The sequence below is a fragment of the Stenella coeruleoalba genome, assembly GCF_951394435.1.
Source record: "Stenella coeruleoalba genome assembly, chromosome: 18".
Classification (NCBI taxonomy): domain Eukaryota; kingdom Metazoa; phylum Chordata; class Mammalia; order Artiodactyla; family Delphinidae; genus Stenella; species Stenella coeruleoalba.
The window spans coordinates 22735156-22754336 of NC_137164.1; the positions used below are offsets into that span (position 1 = coordinate 22735156).

A 19181-nucleotide genomic window follows, 5' to 3' on the forward strand; every position below is an offset into this window, starting at 1 on the left:
GACCATAATGACCGTGGCCAGATTCATTCGGCAAAAGCAAAGTGCAGTGACCAGAGGTGGGCAGCTCTTCTGCTCCCTTATCCTCAGTGACCTCTTACTTTTAGGATAGTCCCAGTTCAACAACATCATAAACAGGAACGAGCTTCCCTTTAAAAGTAAGCGCAAGTAGACTTTTTCTACACTGTAGCCCTCTCTGTGAGCCAGGCCCGCTTTCTCTACCGCATGGCAGGCTGACAGTTTACACGCCACCTCTATCAGGACATCAAGATATCTTTCCAGCTAATTCAATACCATTGCAATCATACTTAGCTGGGCTATTCTTTCTTTCCAGCTGCATCACTTTGGGCTTATTAAATTTAATGTCTGTTCCAGAGCTCTCATCTCTAAATGCAGTCCTGAAACAGGTCTGCTCCCGTTGTGTCTTCTCTCTTCTCTGTGCTTCCCCGGGTAGAAATTATTAGCAGTGGTCTTTTGCGTGTTGCTTAAGATTTGAGTATTGGTAACATGTGAGGATCCTGGTCTCAAGATAGCACTTAAATGATCCGTTCCTCAGCGATGTTTATTTAGAAAACCCTTATTTCCTGCAAGGGTAGAGCTTTCTGGACGTATCTACTGTGACTTCCAGGAAAGGATTACCTTTCTGTCCCAAAAGGAAGCCTCCTGCTGAGAGAAGTCCAAGGCCAGTGGGGACTTGGTCCTGGGAATGAATCAGGCATCTCTAGAGACCCTGTGAATTGATTTCAGGCCCTGGGTTAGTGCTGCAGGTGGGCAGGCCAACATCTAGATACAGACTGTGTGGCTCCCACCTGGACTCCCCAAGGCTGGACATCAGGTGGGCTGGGATAATTGACTTCCAGGCTTCCCAACCCCACGGAAGCTTTCCTATTCCTGGGGGTGGGGCTGCAGGCCATCCCATGGCCGAGGGATAGTGTTGGCCTAGACAGCACTGGATTTATAAGATGATGACAGGCAGTAGAAAATGAAAATGAAAATAAAAATTCATGTTAGCCTTTTTCACGCTGACGTTAGTCCTGACAAAATTGGTGAATCACAAGGCAAATTTTTATGGTGTGTGTGATGCCTGCAGGCACGGTTCCACCAAATGCCATCGTACATGGTCGTATAACTTCGTCCTGGCGCCTCCACTGCTTGCTTGTCTTTTCCATTTTATTGAAGTGCTGGCTACCCTCTATCACAAGTGCTTACTGTCCTTCTATAATAACTTCCATGTGAATCCCCTCGTTTGGTGTGTGAGAATGTCTACAGGCCTAAATTAAAAGTAAGACAATTTGTTTTGGTCACCCAGTGACCATATCAGAGTGATGGTGGAAGAGCTCTTTGGTGATGACGTGTCGAGTCCAGTGAGCAATTACATCTCGGTCGTTAAACAGTCCTTAAACAGCTTGTTTAGTGCCCTAGAGTGGCACTGCTACAGTTATAACATTCTAATACATCTTATTGTAATAACTAGGTTACTTTGTGTGTACCTAACACTTCTCTACCATTAAAGAGAAATAAACCAGAAATGAAACCTCAAGTGTCTTGAAAACTAAAAACTAACTTATTGTTGCCAAGTCTTTTCCCCTCTTCCATTTTGCACTTTCCAACTTCTCTAATCTGAGATTTCTGAAAATTCAGATATACCTGTTTTGTGGAATTGATAATAATATGCATATTCACTGTGAAACTCTGACTTTAAAAAAAAAGGGGAAATGCTTTTTATGTTTTTTTAGTTAAACGGTAGTTTTAAGGCCTCTGAAATTTTAGAGTGTTTTTATGATACACCGGAAACATTTTAATTAAAGAAATGATACTTTGAATCAAGATTCTATCAGACTTTTTCAGAAAATATTTGCACACGGCTAAGTTAAGATACGAATCTTCGTGTTTGTTCCCTTTGGGTTCTTTTTCTGCCTGTCTCGTGACGGTTCTTTTTTTGTTTCTTTTAAATCTGTAAGCTTATACTCAGAGCTTTTAAGCTGGTGACATAGAAGTCATGAAGAGCAGAGGGCTTCTGGCAGAGAACTCGGGAGCTCGGCATACTTCTCCATGTCTTGCTGCCCTGACATTTAGCCCTCACTAAGCTCTATCAAGTTTTCTATAATTCTTTTGTATTTTCACTTTCTTTCCCCCTTTTCATCTATGACCATCATCTTCATGGCTTTTCCTTCCTTTTGTTTTTGTTTGTTTATAAGACCATTCAGTTTGTTCATTTGCTCATTCACTCACTCATCCATGCAAGTATTGTCCTTCTCACATGTGCCAAAAATGGCTCTGGGGATAGCATCAAGGTGGTCACAAGTTAGGTGGGAGATGGTCGTGCAGAAATTGTTGCTGTGATGGGGCTCTGTACTATGTGCTCCGCACACACAGGAGAAAGAGCAACGGAGTTGGCTTGGGGAAGTCAGGAAATGCTTCAAAGAGAAGGTGGCATTTGAGTGGAGACTGAAAAGAGTAAGAACCTTGCCAGATGGACCCATGTGGTGGAGAGAGAACATTCTAAAGGAGAAAGGACGGGCGGCCTAGCAGGGAGGTGTGGGGAGCAGGGTGTGTGTGTACCGCTCGCTGTTTGGGCGACGTTGCTGGAGCATGAGGTGGGACGGAGGGTGTAGGGCTGGCTGAGGCTCTGTGGGAAAGCAGGCATCGATGGAGAAGGTCCCCTTACATACTGTGAGCCCTCCTTCCATCTCAGGTCTGCAACCTGCCGTTGCCTCGGGTTCATCCTGCACCTTGCAAGGAGGCTGCCTGTGTTAGCAGGCTTATCTCCTGCCAAACGCCTCACTGCTGCTAGAGGGAAGTCAGGGCTTCCTAACCTGGCTCTCGAAGAGCTCAGCGCCCTCTCTCTCTCTTTTTTTTTTTTTAACATCTTTATTGGAGTATAATTGCTTTACAATGGTGTGTTAGTTGCTGCTGTATAACAAAGTGTATCAGCTATACGTATACATATATCCCCATATCCCCTCCCTCTTGTGTCTCCCTCCCACCCTCCCTATCCCAGCCCTCTAGGTGGTCACAAAGCACCGAGCTGATCTCCCTGTGCTATGCGGCTGCTTCCCACTAGCTATCTATTTTACATTTGGTAGTGTATATATGTCCATGCCACTCTCTCACTTCGTCCCAGCTTACCCTTCCCACTCTCCGTGTCCTCAAGTCCATTCTCTACGTCTGCATCTTTATTCCTGTCCTGCCCCTAGGTTCATAAGAACCATTTTCTATTTTTTATTTTTTTTAGATTCCATATATATATGTGTTAGCGTACGGTACTTGTTTTTCTCTTTCTGGCTTACTTCACTCTGTATGACAGACTCTAGGTGCATCCACCTCACTACAAATAGTTCAGTTTCATTCCTTTTTATGGCTGAGTCATATTCCATTGTATATATGTGCCACATCTTCTTTATCCATTCATCTGTTGATGGACACTTAGGTTGCTTCCATGTCCTGGCTATTGTAAATAGAGATGCAATGAACATTGGGGTACTTGGCTCTTTTTTGAATTATGGTTTTTGAAGGGTATATGCCCCGTAAATGCTGGGTCATTTACTCTGTAAATCATCTGTCCTGGCTGCACTCGCCTGCTTTGCTTCTCACACACGGTTTGTTCCTTTGTCCTTCCAGCCTCCATCTTCAGAACCCCCCATCCTTCAGGACATCACTCAAATCCATCCCCTTTATGAAACTTTTCTCCACTCATGAGTAATTTACCCCTTCCTCACTGCAGGGGAACTTTCAACGTACTCCTCACATCACAGTGTCACATGCCTCTCTTATCTCATGGGTTAGTTCTCTAACACTAAGAAGGGCTGGCAGGTGCTGAGGAAACGGCCCACATACCTATTACGTGTCCTGTTTGTGCTCAAAGTGCAGCCTCTTACATATTATAAAGGCTGCATTGACGTTTGTTAAGAGTGGAGGGAAAACAAAGTTCCTTTAATCTGTAAGGCTGCTACAGAGGTGGAACCGAGGGGTTGATTACTTGTCGTATGGAAGAGGCAGTGGTTAATGTAAGATCCAGATGACACTCTTGCAGGGCAGAATACTTTTTGGTGAAGGGAGAAGGATTACATTAAACAGAAAGCTGAGATATGGACAGAAAAGCGGTCCACTTTGTAAACTAGTTAAACCGCCCTAAGGCTGAGACATGGGAAGAAGAAACTTAGAAAGCCATTAAGCCATGTGTGCCTGGTCTTGACGGCGAGTGACAAATGACAAAACAGGTAAAAGCACCTATATTGCATTAAGAAGCTCTGCATCTTTCTAAGAGATGGCCTCTGGAAGACTTGATTCAATTTAAGACTTCTCCATTGCAGATCTGGAGACAATCACAATTTCAGAACTATAAATATATATTTATATAAATATTCATATAAATATATTGAAAGTTTGCTGCCACTGAGCTCAAAAGACCATAATCCTGTTACTTGTGATTTTGACAAGGGTAAGTATGAATAACTGAAAGGAGAGATCGATTAAAGGAATAATATGAACAGGAATAATGGAGTTAAGGTAATTGAGGCAGTATTGGGCCTAATGGACCTTGTTCTCTTAATGCCTCTCTTCTGCTCTTCGTATCGAGTTGGCCCTAAAGTCCATTCGACTCTGCACCAGGAGAGAAGAACATAATGGAAGAATTAGTATTGCTGTCTATAAAAGAATCAATCTTGTTTTTACAGAAGAACATCAATCAGTCTGTGAAATCAATTAGCTGGAATTTTTTACATTCAGCTCATAAGGTAACGAGACAAAGCGATGAGCAAAGCCCGTCTGCCTCGCATGTAGTAGATGTTCAGGAAACGTTTCTTGAATTAAAAGCCAAAGGAGACCATGGATTTAGTTGAAACACTACTTCAGTGTAAGTCCTTTCGTCGGTACTAATTCAGTCCCATCCCTTTTCCTCGATGGACTGTGTCTGTCGTACTGTAAGTAGAGATGATTCAGTTTCATTGATCTCTGCAGTGAGTTCTCTCACACGTCAATTGCCGGGCAGCCCAGGCCAGCCTCGCGTGACCTTGGGTCTCTGTATTACTTAGGGTCTGACCAGGGGCCTGTGACTTGGTTTTCGGCCCTGTAGAGCACTGGCAGATTACATGATTTTGAGAAATATCTCTTTGATGACATTACTGCCTCTTCAGAAAACTTCACTGTCTCCCCTTTGTCTCCCGAGTTACAGGCTCATTAATGCTTTAGAGTCCCTTCCCCACCCCACAGAGCTTCTGCGTTTGGACTTCTCCCACAGCCTATCCACACTGAACTCCCACCTGCCCGTACTCAGGCCCAAGGCGGAAGGCAGATTGGTCTCTGCACGGCATCATCCCATTTTCAAACAGGCACAATGCTCCCCTTGGAATTCTTCTTCTCATATGTAGATCCATCCAATTAGAGTCAGTCTGCCTAAGGCAATCATGATAGTCCTTAAAACTGTATGTTATCAAGAATCATGCTGTGAAGACGTTTATTTCAGTGAGAGGAATGGTGTTAGGAACTAGAGAGTTGCAGGCACACAGTAACAAGGTTGTTTTACCAGCAGGTATTTCAGTGATAATGATGTTTTCAGTATCCACAGGAGTGTAACTTCAAAACCTGAACATCACTGAAAAGTGTATTTCACTGTATCCCTTTTCACAAGTTTGTAGTGAACGAAACTGGTATTTTAAAAAATGATTTCAACATCGTAATGACCCGCTATGGTGAAAAACTGAGAGTAAAAACTTAAAGCAGCTGTATTTTTAGTAGAAGAGGTTTTTTTCCTTTCTGCCTTAGTCTGCATTAAATAAATCTTATTTCTTCATCAACTGATCACTTTGTATCTAATACACATTATGCAGACTGTACAGTAGAAATGTTTGTAACGTTTATTCTTCGAAACTGAGTTTAAGTCCTTTTTCCTCCATTGAGTTTGCCTCTTACGATTCCACTCTTCTGTCATGGTTTTCCCCCCTCCAGATACCCTTTTTTAGGCTAATTATCCACTCAAGGACCTCTTTAATATTTAACCTTTTTGAGAATTTTTAAAGGCTGCTCTGAAATACAGACATATTTTTATTTCCCACAATGCCCAATGCATCGTTAGGACAATGTGACATCCTTGTTTACAGAAAACATACAGTTATTAAATTCAGTTTCACCCCAAATTTCTCTTTTCCCTACTTCCTATTCTACCTGAACATTGGGTCTTGTCTAAATGGTTAATTTTTTTTTTTAATTGAGTAATCCCCATTTCAATGTCAACGTGAAAGGATGAAGAATGACTAATAGGTTTCACGTTAAAGATGGTACACGTTTTATTTAGTTCCTGAAACACGATTAAAGTGACTTTTTTTTTTAAGTTACATATCTATAAGAACAAAGGAATAGGGCAACAGCCATAGCATTTTGGAATCTGGGATACAGGTGGATGAGTGATAGCTTACTGAGCAGAGGAGAAAGGAAGAAGTAGCCTAATTTACACTGACGACTTGTGCGAAGCTCAGGAATTTTCAGCAACAAGGACCCCTTGGAAATGAGAGTGACGATAGGACTAAAATTAGGAGTATTGGCTGAAAGTTCAGATCTGCTCCCCAACTTTATACAAGCAGGTAACTAACTGCCCCTCTTTCACTCCATAATAGGAATGGAGAGGTTTTTTTTTTTTTTTTGTACAGATGATAAAATAGAGGTTTCTGGATTGGAAGGTATCAGGAAAAGTCAAGTGGTATTATATAGTCTTGAAATCAGGGAGATTGCACTGATTTACCAAATCCTGAGAACCATAGCTACCTTCTTCTCCCTGCCCCCCTAGCCTGAAGGCAGCCAGGATGATACCCTATCTGCAGGAGACTTCCCTGGGATTATGACCTAAAAATAAAACTCGAGGGCTTCCCTGGTGGTGCAGTGGTTGAGAGTGCGCCTGCCGATGCAGGGGACACGGGTTTGTGCCCTGGTCCCGGAGGATCCCACATGCCGTGGAGCGGCTGGGCCCATGAGCCATGGCCGCTGAGCCTGTGCGTCCGGACACGTAACAGGAGAGGCCACAACAGTGAGAGGCCCGTGTACAGCAAAAAACAAAAACAAAAACAAAAACACAAACCTCGAGGATACTGACATCAGGGGTTCCCAAAGAAGAGCCCTAACTAGAACAATCCTAAAATAAATCTCAAATCAACCCCTCCCCACAGACAAAACCTTCCTGTTGACTTTCTCTGGCCTCACCAATAATTACCGAGCAGACAGCCAAGGATCATCAGACATTTAAGGAAAGTCTCTATTATGCGAGACAGAAACTAAAACATGCAAACAGAAAAAAAGCAACTTGGAGGAAAACAGAACCTTTGCAGGAAGAAAAAATCTTAAAAAAAGAAAATCATTTGTATCTTCAGATAGATAAGGTGTGATATTACAACTGTGAAACAGAAGAGACTTTATAAGGGCTGGGAGATAAAGTTAAGGAAATTTCCCAGAATGTGAAGTAAAAGAGAAAGAATAGAAAATAATATAGAAAAAATAAGAAATGTATAGGATTGGTTCATGAGGTCCAACGTCCCAAAACAGCAACACCAGCTTGAGAGAATATAGAAAACAGAGGACAGAAAACTGTCAAAGGAATAATTCAACAAAATCTCCCCCAACCAAAGATAGGAGGTTCCCAATTAAAAGGTAATACCAGTACATGGTCATGAAACTTGACAACACTATGATGTGCTCCAATAAGTGGGTAAACCAAAAAGACCCCAGATCCCAGAGACGGGACCAATGTAAGAGCCAGCTGTGCAGAGGGACAAGTGATCCACTGATCTCAACAGGAGTAGGTAGAGAGCTTCAGGAGAGTCGGCTTGAAGATGATGCAATTGATAAAACACCTGATCTATTCCTACTGAGAGGAGATTTACAAATCTGGGGGAGGCTTTGGGGATAACCTCAGGCTAATTATATAAGGAAACTAACCAAAGTGAAATGTAACACTGATTTGTTACATTGAAATGAAACATTTCCATGAACTGTAACAGGAAGGAGAAAAAGGAATGCAGAAAAGGAAATGTAATCATAGAATATTACATGACTCAGATACTAATAATGTCTCTGTAGCTATAATGATTTAAAATGGGTATTTAATATAACCAAAATTGTGCTAGAATTCTGAGGATAGGAACATGGGACAAATATAGGTGGATGAAAACTAACCACCCAACCAACCCTCATCTTCCTTATTGGAAGGCCAACAGATAACGCCTAAAATTGAAAAACCAAGAAATAGTGATACAAGCATGTTATTAAAATCAGTTCTCAATTTCGCCTCAATGTGGCGCACATAGGAACAGATAACTTAGAAACATAGTAAGCTGGGGACATGCATCTGGGGACTATTGTATAGCTAAGAAACTTCCAAATGAAATCTTTTCAAATTTTCTAATGAGAAGCCTGAATTTGCTTTCATGAACATAACTTCTTTTCACATTGCTATTTGCCTAAATAGCTAAATAGAATTCTTGATCAAGATGTCAGTGATTCTCCTCTTGGAATTCATATTAGTCACTGTCAGGTACTACACAAGCATCGATTAAGAAATATTCAGGCTGTTTCACCACTATTCCAAATTTTACAGCAGTTAAAATTATGTTTAAAAAATCCAACAGCTTTAATCGTCTTCTTTGCTCTATAAATGCAATACTCCGATACTGCCCTTTGAATTTTTTTTCTATGAAGTAATTAAAAATGATGACGGGGCCCCTAATTGGTAAAATGCGTGTTCATTGTCAGAGCAGTCACCCCATAGGTAGCTTGGATGCCAGTGAAAGGGCACGTTAGCCCCCAGTGGAAAGAAGTTTCTGAAACCCATAAAGAGAGAATTTGGGGAGCTGATACCAAGAGCTTTGCCCACCAGTTCCCCCTCCCCAACTTACTAGAGGCCCACCTTCAGCCAGCTGTACCTTGCACGTCTGGAATGCAAATGCCTCCCCCAGCTGCATGGACGGCTTCTCCAGAAGGGCAGTGGTACCTTCTGCAGCGGCCTGTTAACATGGGTGTCCCTGGACATGCAGTGCTTCTCAGCAGAGCAGTGGGGACTGTGCCTTTGGACTCTGGGGAAGCTGATGGCCAGCTGTGACCTTTCCAGCTGCACGGGGCCCCACCTTCTTCTCTGAGGCTGAGGGGTGTCAGGACCTCATAGCAAACCTGGAACCAAGTCACAGCACAGCAGTGTGCTGAGACCTACCGGCTGGGATGCGCTGATTTCTAGATGTGGAAGCAGAGTCCCAAACGATGACTTAAAAAGTTGTAAGCAGTTAACCTGCGGGCCTAGCACTACTTAACAGGTGAGACTGTGTTCCGAACAAATTGGCGTAAATACAAATCGATTCTCAAGGAATATCTCTCATGTGGTCATATTAGACCTTCCAGACCTTTTACTTCATCCAGGGATTGGAAGGAGCTGCATCGAACCCCGTTTCCATGAGGCGAGACAATAAAATATATGTCATTGTGGAATATGGCCCACTTCTTAAATTCAGAGGCTCTTCAGTTTGTGGATTAACCACATGCTGTATTTTACCATTTTGTCTCAAGTATGAAGGTAAAGAACCATACATCTGAAGATAGTAAACTTCATCTTTTTCTAAAAGGAAGAAGACAAGTTGAAATTAATGGGGAATAGAACTTGTGTTTTGAACCTCCGATTGTTTATTTTCTTGTTGTCCCTTTAACATGGTCCTAGGGAAGTTAGTAATAATGTTTTAGGAGAAGAGTTAGGAAATGGATAGTCACTCTTTCACTACATTTTTAAGCTGGAAAAGAAGAAAGGCAGTTAAGAATACAGAGCGGTGACTTCTCACTCTCCCTACAGAGGGGAAGCAGAACGTGGTCCATTTGGTGCCCTCCATATTCAAGGCTGAAATTGGAAACAATGGTGCTTTAATTCGCTGCTGAGTTAATGGGCCTGCTGATTTGTTCTCATTTTTCAGGCCTCTAAAATGTCCTTAAAACCCTCTCAAGGGTTTTATACTTTTAGCCTGAGGTCTCTGTGCTTCATTTTTCCTTTTGTTCTTCAGACACTCTCATTGCCTCTCCTTGTTTCATCTTCTGAAAGGTTCAGAAAAATGCGTGGTATGTACTGAATAATTTGGATGGAGCTTGTGACATGTCTTGATGATGTTAAGCCACTCAGAATCCTAGAAAATAGTCCCAGCTTGCATTAGCAGTAGATTAATGCAGGTGAACTTCAGAGTCTTAATTTTAAAGAATTTACATTTTTACCAGTGATGATTGAAAACCACTGGCATTCTCTCTGCCTGCATTACTGATTACAATTGCAAATACTTGCAAAGAGTGCTAGGGTGACTTTTCACTGTTCCGTAAGGAGCAGAGTATTATTTTACCCGTTTAATGGCTATTAAATATTAAAAAAACAATTTTCCAAAAATACATCCATAACTGTATGCAACACGTGCACAAATCACAATGGGAAATATATTCTGATACGCATGCCTAATAATACTTGTGTAGATTAGTTTCCGTGTCTAAGAGAATTTGCCGAGAGGAAAGGTTAAATTCGGGGGAGGTTTCTCATTTGCGACTTTGTTCCGAGGACGGAACAAATAGGGGTGCTTTCAGATGAAACCGAGCAAGTTATTACTCAGGTAGTTCCTTTTTGCCCCAGGATTTCCTGGATGTGAGCTGTACGTGAGCCCCAGCCTCAGGATCTGAAGCAGGAATGGTGGAAAACCATAGTGAGTTAGTTATTTGGGATGTGGGACCCAGAAGCCCCATCACCTCTTGAATTTTCCCTGTGAAAAACGAGCAGGGGTTATTTTTTAACGTTAAGGGAATTCCTTCGGAGTAGAGATTCAGAGGAGAGCAGGAACGTATTAGGGGAGGGGTCTTAAGAGAGAAGGGTTAGCCCCACCTTCTGGAGAGCAGAGAGGGGGCAGGGCACAGGGGTGGGGCCTGTGAGCTGGGGGCAGAGCTAGAAAGGAGGAGAGTGAGGGGGAAGCAGGGAGTCAGCTGGTGGACTTGAGATCCGGGGCTGAAATTTAATTTCAGAAGAAACATTTGGAACACTTGGCAACATGTCACATGATTGATCAAAGTGACATTTGGGGGAGGTAATCTTTTTTTTTTTAACATCTTCATTGGAGTATAATTGCTTTACAATGGTGTGTCAGTTTCTGCTGTATAACAAAGGGAATCAACTATATGTATACATATATCCCCATATCTCCTCCCTCTTGCGTCTCCTTCCCTCCCACCCTCCCTATCCTACCCTTCTAGGTGGTCACAAAGCACCGAGCTGATCTCCCTGTGCTATGCAGCTGCTTCCCACTAGCTATCTGTTTTACATTTGGCAGTGTATATTGGGGGAGGTGATTCTTGCTGTGGGTTATACAGTGACTCAGAAGAGGGAGAAGGCAGGCACATAGTGAGAAGAGCTGCAGTGAGGAAGGGAGAAGGCGAAGAGATTGGCCTTGGTGACAGGACTGATAGAGAAGACGGAAGATGAGGAGAGCTTACTGAGAACTTTCAGTCAAGGCTGGGGGGCTGCCTCGGAGAACTCCTCCCATCCCTACTGGTCCGAAAAAAAAAGAGGGCGTATCCAAAAGATTATATACGGCAGATGTCCAGATGCCTTCTAGAATAGATCAGTTCTCTTCCCAGCTTGCAGGTCAAGGAACCGTGGCAATGGAACAGTTTGCAAAAGATAGAAAATTTGGTCGGTTCTCCTTTGGACGTGCTACGACCCTTTCCCTCATTCCTCCCACTCCCGGGAGATCCTACAGTTGGCAATAAGTAAAGGGGTGTGAGAAGAGTTAGCTGTCGGGAAGGGAGCACAGGCCTGGGATGGGCTGCGCATACACAGTAATTGGATCCGGGTGTGGGGATAAGCATTCCATGTCACACAGAGGAGATGGGAAGAGCCGAGGCTGGAGAGCACACACAGTAAGCTGCCTTTTGAGGCCAAGGGAGGAAAGGAGACAGAGAAGGAGCAGTCAGAGTGGCATTAAACCCGTGAAATTGATCTGAACTTGACAGGGATATTTGCTTCATTAGAGCTGATCGTCTGACTTGTGCTTTTAGGCCATAAATGAGGGGACAGTTCCATCCCCCAAGACTTAGCATCCACAGAGAATTCACAATATAAATACAGCAAGGCGAGCCCCCAAAGCAGCCTTGCTGAGCAGATGTTCAGCCACCAGAAAGATTTTCATGAGCCTCTTTTACAAATATAGTTCCCCATTCTTCTTCTTAGAGTCAGCCTCTTAGAGTGAGAAGCCTTTAAATGAGTATCAGGAAGGACATTTTCAAGAAAGTCCTGTACTCCATAGTGGTGGAGCTATCTTAACAAAATGAGTGAAAGTGGTCGAAAGGTACAGACTTCTAGTTATAAAATAAATAAGTCGTGGGGATGTAGTGTAGAACATGGTAACTCTAGTTAATAACAGTGTATTGTACATTTGAACATTGCTAAGAGAGTAGATCTTAAAAGCTGTCATCCCAAGAAAAAAAATAATTTATAAGCTATGTGTGATGATGGATGTTAACCAGACTTCTTATGGTGATCGTTTTGCAATATATTCGCATATTGAATCATTATGTTGTACATCCGAAACGAACATAATGTTATATATCTCCCAATAAAAAATTCTGAAAAGAGAATACATTAATTTTTACGTTGTAATCAAAATCAAGCAACACTCACCGAACCACCAGGATGGATTATAACGCTGAACACTTTGTTCTAAGTGGGAAATCCCTTTGCGTCTTGTATCAGTCAGGGTTTTGCAGAGAAACAGAATCAATAGATATGCACACATCTACGCCTGTGTGTATGTACATATAGTATATTTATTTTAAGTAATTGGTTCACGTAACTGTGGGAGCTGGCAAGTCTGAAACTCATAGGGTGGCCAGCAGGCAGGAGTTGATGTCGTAGCCTTGAATCTGGAACCTGTAGGGCAAGTCAGCAGGCTGGAAACTTAGGCAGGATTTCTTTTTTTAAATTAATTTATTTTATTTATTCTATTCTTGGCTTTTTTGTAAATTAATTTATTTTATTTATTCTATTCTTGGCTGCAGTGGGTCTTCGCTGCTGCGCGCGGGCTTTCTCTAGTTGCGGTGAGCAGGGGCTACTCTTTGTTGCGGTGCGCGGGCTTCTCATTGCAGTGGCTTCTCATGTTGGGGAGCACAGGCTCTAGGCCCACGGGCTTCAGTAGTTGTGGCACACGGGCTCAGTAGTTGTGGCTCATGGGTTCTAGAGTGCAGGCTCAGTAGTTGTGGCACACGGGCTTAGTTGCTCCGCGGCATGTGGGATCTTCCCGGACCAGGGCTCAAACCCGTGTCCCCTGCATTGGCAGGCGGATTCTTAACCCCTGTGCCACCAGGGAAGCCCTAGGCAGGATTTCTGTGTTACAGTTTTCAGGCAGAATTCTTTTTTCTCCTGGAAACTCAGTTTTTTTGCTCCTAAGGCCTTCAACTTGATTATATGAGGCCCACTCAGATTATCCAGGGTACTCACCTTCGCCTAAAGTTAACTGAGGGATACTGTGAATTATATCTACAAAAATACCTTTACAGCTACAGCTAGACTTGTGTTGGACCAAATAACTGGGCACCAAAGCCTCCCAAGTTGACATCACATACCTCTGACTTTTACTTTGGTGGAAGAGCAAAGTTAGCTGTGTTTTGTCCCGTTTCCTCAATGTTGAAATCTTTACAATGAAGAAAGATTTTCTTAGTCATTCAAAAGTGGCAGTTTTGGTGGTACCTTTTATCCTGTCAAATTATGAAAAAAAAAGAGAAAAAAAAAACTTTGAAGAGCTGGGCAGCACCAGCACCTTACTTCTGTCGCACAGGATGCAGACGGTCTTGTCTGCTCTGTCTGGTGAGTGGGTGGCATGGGTGATACAAGTTATACTCTTCCTAAACTCTGTACTGAGACCACTCCCCTGACTGTGCAGCCATTGCTGGGATGTGGGGAGTTAATGTTTTCTGGGAAGAACTTTAATGTTAGGATTTACTGTCTTTTGCACATATAAATTTGAAGCCTTGGTGCTATGCTCTTCTAGTTATTTGCATTTAATATGCATGCAAATTCACAATGTATCCTATGTACCGAGCACATAATTTATCCATCGGTACTTTCCCTGGTTGTTAGCAATTTTGGCCTTGTTAAAAATTAATGCTTTGAAGAGATATATGATTTCAAATTTATATGTAGTATCTTTAGTTTCCAGAGGAAGATACGGAGTACATTCTCTGCTGGAAAGGTAGAGCTCTGCTGTAACGTTCTCCGTGTTTAAAGAAGTTACATATACTGCTACAGGTTAGAATGCTTTTATTTATCTTTCCTATGAATGGGTTCGGATTAGTTGTCACAGATGTTTGTTTCCCCTAACAATGCTGAAAAATATGTGTTTCAGAAGCATGATTGCAACCCACAGCATCCTGATACAATGGGGAGGGAGAGTCCTTTCAGGTGATACACACACCTCACGCAACAAGAGTACATATTGTACGTTTAATGGAAGAACACCAGGTCTGTACAGCATGACCCACGGCAGGAGGATCCCAGAGAGAGACTCTGAGGCCTCTCCGGCTGCCATTTAGGCCTGTTGTCTTGGCAACCAAAACACAGCCATCAGTCGTTTCCTGGGCCAGGAACTCCAGTCAGCCCTGACTCCACCACACCCTTCCCTCTTCCCGCTTCCAACCTATCGCTGGTTCTGCCCCGGCAGCTTCCAGGCAGCTTCAGATTTTCCTCCTCACACATCTCCAGGCCCCCACCTGTGTCTATTCTTTCCCCTCATCACCGGCCTCCTGGCTTCTCAGCTGTGTACCTCTTTCATCAGTGCAAACAAGGTTTCCCAAACCTTCCTTCCCACTATTGAAGAAAGTCCTCTTTCTGTTTAAACCTCCAGGCGTTCAGCATCCTCTGCGGGGAACAGGCTTCCATCCTCAGCTTCAGCTGTCGGCTCTGTTCCACTAGTTACCCTTCTCTTTGTGCTCATCTTCGTGGCTTTTAGTCACCCTCCTCCTGCAACTTACCCACACCGTGGACGGCTTTACCCTGTCTGTCCCTGAGGTGTCTCCGTCCCTCTCAAAATCAGCCCTCCTTAAGTGATAACGAGCAAAGGCTCTCCAGCTGACAAGTGGGTGATGGCGTCAGCACCAGCATAGTCAACGCCATACATGTTATGAGCAGCTTCTGTGTCGGCATAGTGCTAGTAGGTGCGTAAAATGGGCTAAATTCATCCGGCCTGCAGACGTTGACTCGCGGACCAAGTCGGGGCCTCTGTGTGTTGTCGTGCAGCCTGGCAAGGACATAAGTCGGGGTGAGAAGCCATTTTGGCTCTGCTCACATACACGGGTGTCCTTGGGCACAGCTGGATCTGCCAGAGTAAGAGGTGCCTTCCACCCCCCCCACTCATCCCCCAACAGAGGCACCTTTAGTAACCAAACTGTGCTGAGACACAGAGCCGAAGGGGCCCCATTTTCTAGCTCCTTTGTGGGCCAAGGCGGCCTCCCTTACTATTTGCAGATGGGCACTCTCTGCACTTGGGGAGGCCTTAACTCACGGCATATATGTGAAAATCAAGAAGAACTGAAATGAAGTTTTCTCTGAAGAGGAGAAAACATCCAAAGGAAGACCAATCTACTCTCTCTCCTTTAGAAACTGTGAATGGCGGGGAATCGTACTTTTGCTTTTGGATTATGTGACAGTGTTTGATAAATGTGATATATTTTGTGGTAATAATGATTTTGTGGTAATAATGATTTTGTGGTAATAATGATTTTGTGGTAATAATGATTTTGTGGTAATAATGACATCCAAGCGCAATATTCTGCAGTCTTTCTCTTCCCCTTCCTCTTCCCCTCCTCTTCTTTTTTGGTAGTAAGCATAGCAGATTATAAATGTCTAAAATATTTTGGGTGGCTCCGTGATGCATTTTTACCAGGCTGGATGGTATCATAAGTAACTGCAGCCGCCAGGTCCCATCCATGTGCTGCGGGCAGAGCGGCCTTCTGTCACAGAATGTTCGGGGGGCATGGAAGCCACATGCTCAATTTGCATACCGCTCAGGAGCCCTCAGGGTGAGGACTTGAGCCTGGCTTACTTCTGGAGCTCAGACATGGACTGATCTCTCCCATGGCTTAGGATTCCCCGAAAGAGGCTGGACTGAGAGAAAGCCACCTGGGAAGAAATCTGCCCATGGGACCAGACTGAGCGACAGCCTGGATGTCCAAGGGAACAGAGGCTCCAGGTACCTCTCCTGACATAACTAGCTTCCCCTCAACTCCCCTTACCAACAGAAGACACCTGCTCACACACACACACAAACAAGTATGCTCTGGCATGAACGAGACTGTGGCATACGGCGTGGGTTGGCAAACTCCGGCCCTCGGGACAAATCCAGCCTGTGACTGTTTTCGTAAGGATGAAAGGCTAAGAATTGTTTTTAGGGTTTTAAAGCATTGTAAAAACAAAGCAGAGAAGAATGTGTTACAGAGATACATTACTTAAGCCTTTGAAGCCTAAAATATTTATTATCTGGCCCTTAAAGTTTTCCAGTTCCTGCAAAGAACTGGTCTCAGTGCCTAACGACTTCTTCTTGGTGGTGCCTTTTTGAAAGAGCAAGGCCCGAGAGTGGAAATGGTTTCCCTGATGGCCGGGCCTGGAGGTTGGCGTTTTAGAGGAACTTATTTGTCCAGAGAATGTTGTTGGGGGGGGGGGGGGGGTCGATGGTGACTTGTGGGTGGCAGAGTAACAGTGGTCAGTGGAGCCCACGAAAAGCACAGCGAAGAGGAGAGGAATGCTCTCGGGTGCGGGAACAGCCACGCCCACAAGCTCCAGGGCATCTCATAGGGAGTCACTGAGGAGAGGAATCCTGGGTGGAGTACGGAGAACCGGGACCTGGGCTTTTGCCTTAAACGCAACATATTTGTAGCACCATGAGTGAGGCGGCTGGGGTGGGGGGTGGGGGGGACTTTGCGTTTACACTTACATTTAGTTCACAAAGTACATCTCATTTTGGAATTGTGAGAACCCTCTGAAACAGGTGAAAGGGCGTTTCTTTCGACTTCAATCTATAGAGAAGAAAGGATTGATGCTTGGTCAGAGGTGTGCCCTGTTCAAGGTCGTACAGTTGTTGTATGGTGGGGTTGGAAATCAGACTCACATTCTGGCTCTAAAATCTGAGCACCATCCTCAGGGTCAGTGAATTATCATTGTGAAGTGTTAACCCTGCACCCCAACTCCCCAACGCAAAAGGCTTTCCACTCAGTATGAAGTCTATATGTAAGTTTCTTGTGTTAACGTATAAAACAACAAAAATGGGTAGAATAGCTCTAGAACTGGAATCGTTTTGCATATCTCGCCTTTGTAACTTTCTCACATGGCAAAGTATATGTGGGAGAGAGTCTTAGCAGGTGTACAGGATGGCTCGCGCCGCTCGGGATCGCTTGTGTACGTCTGGGAACGCTGGCTTGAGACAGATTGCTTGGCCGTTCTAGCTTGACCTTCATAAAGAACCTGTGAAAGGAGCAATTGTGAGAAATAATTAATGACACTATGACAGTCTTCATGAAAATTGGAGTGGCTTTCACTATTTTACCAAAGATGTCAGAGCAAGATCCTATTTACCAATAAAAGATAAATCGAGTGGCTTGTTGTGTGATTTGGACGGCACAGACCGTCATTCCTACCTGGCAAGACAGGAGAGAGAAGTTTACCCATTTACTCACCGTCTAGAGACTTTGATATTTTTCTCCTCATTAAGTGTGCAGGGGAGCCAGCTGCGTCTGCATGGGCTCTGGCTCTCCATCTGGGTCTGAACCTGAGCGATGGATTTGGTCCTGGAGCCAGTGTCACTGAGACAGGGAGCAGCCAGCCACAGGGAAGTCCATCAAAACGAGAGCAATCCGGCCGTCCCAGGAATCTAACCGCATCCATATTCAGATAAGGAGAGCACTGAGAGTGATGTCAGGGACTCTGGGGGTAATGCTGCCTTTACACGGCTCATAAAGTATGTTAAAAAAATAAAGCCTTAGGAGTCATGCTTGTGAAGAGTGAGGACAGGAAAATGAGCGAAGCAATTCACACGGTGTCCTTTTCTTTGGAGCAAGAAGTTGCGTCAGTTTCTCAGAGTGGCTATTTCATCTTTTACCTTCTCAGTAAGCATGCCTCGGTCAGCCATGGGTTAGCAGCTCAGGATCTGACTTGGATCTTTGCCTTGCTGACTCCTTGTACCTTTTTGATTTCAGCTCAAATGTCATTTCTTAGAGAGCCTTCCTCCCACCCAGTCTGGGGTTTCCTTCCCCTGGCTCTGCCCCCTTGTTCTCTCTCTTCATTTTGTTTTATTTTCTTCACAGCACCTATCGCTGTTTGAAATTGTTTTCTCTCTTGATTGGCCTGTTTACTGTCTCTCTCTCTTACCTCTGGGACGTAAGCTCCATGGAACAGAAGCCAACTGTTTCTCTCTGTTCTACTGTTGTGTTCTGGAGCACATAGAACAGTGCCTGGCATATGGCAGGTGCTTCAGAAGTTCATTGAGTGACTCAATGAAAGAATGAATTAGTGAGGAAGTATGTGGTTTTCTGTTGCTTAATTCCACGGCATAGTGCCCAGATACTGGCTTGTGGTCTTTCCCTAGTAGGAGAATCCAGAGGGAGGGACTGTTAGTTTTCTATTGTTGCAGTAAGACGTGACCACAAACTTAGCGACTTAAACAGTACAGATGTATTATCTTAAAGTTCTAGAGATTAGAAGTCCAGCACAGGTCTCACTGGTTTAACATCAGACTGTTAGCAGGGCTGCATTCCTCTCTGGAGGCTGCAGAGGAAATCCATTTTCTTGCCTTTTTTGGCTTCCAGAGACCACGCACATTCCTTGGTTTGTAGCCCCTTTCAAGATGTTCAGAGCCAGCAATGATCTGAATCTTTCTGACTGCCATCTCTCTGATTCACTACAGCTGGGGAAGTTTCTGTGCTTTTAAGGACTCCTGATTAGATTGGGTTTACTTGGATAATCTAGGAAAACCTGCCATCTCAATGTCCTTGTTACTCCTATCGGTAAAGTCCTTTTTGCCAGGTAAGGTAACGTAGTCACAGGTTCCGGGAAAAGGATGTGGACATCTTGGGTGCGGGAGGGGAAAGGGGTCATTATTCTGCCTACAATGTGGATTTACTCACAGAGCAGGTAGAGGATGCTCCAGCCCAGA

General features: G+C 44.0%; 1 protein-coding gene across 7 annotated transcripts in view; it reads left to right on the top strand.

Moving 5' to 3' along the window:
• The window catches only part of ENOX1 (ecto-NOX disulfide-thiol exchanger 1), a 609053-nt gene that overhangs the window by 148508 nt on the left and 441364 nt on the right, over nucleotides 1-19181 (top strand). For 2 of the 7 annotated variants that reach the window (XM_079902712.1, XM_079902714.1), the window contains exons 3-4: nucleotides 14192-14287; nucleotides 16121-16226. The exons of 4 other annotated variants lie outside the window; for them this stretch is intronic. The gene's annotated coding sequence lies outside the window, so the exon portion shown is untranslated. The remainder of the gene's footprint in view (nucleotides 1-14191; nucleotides 14288-16120; nucleotides 16227-19181) is intronic. One more of the 7 variants, XM_079902713.1, reaches the window with a different exon arrangement.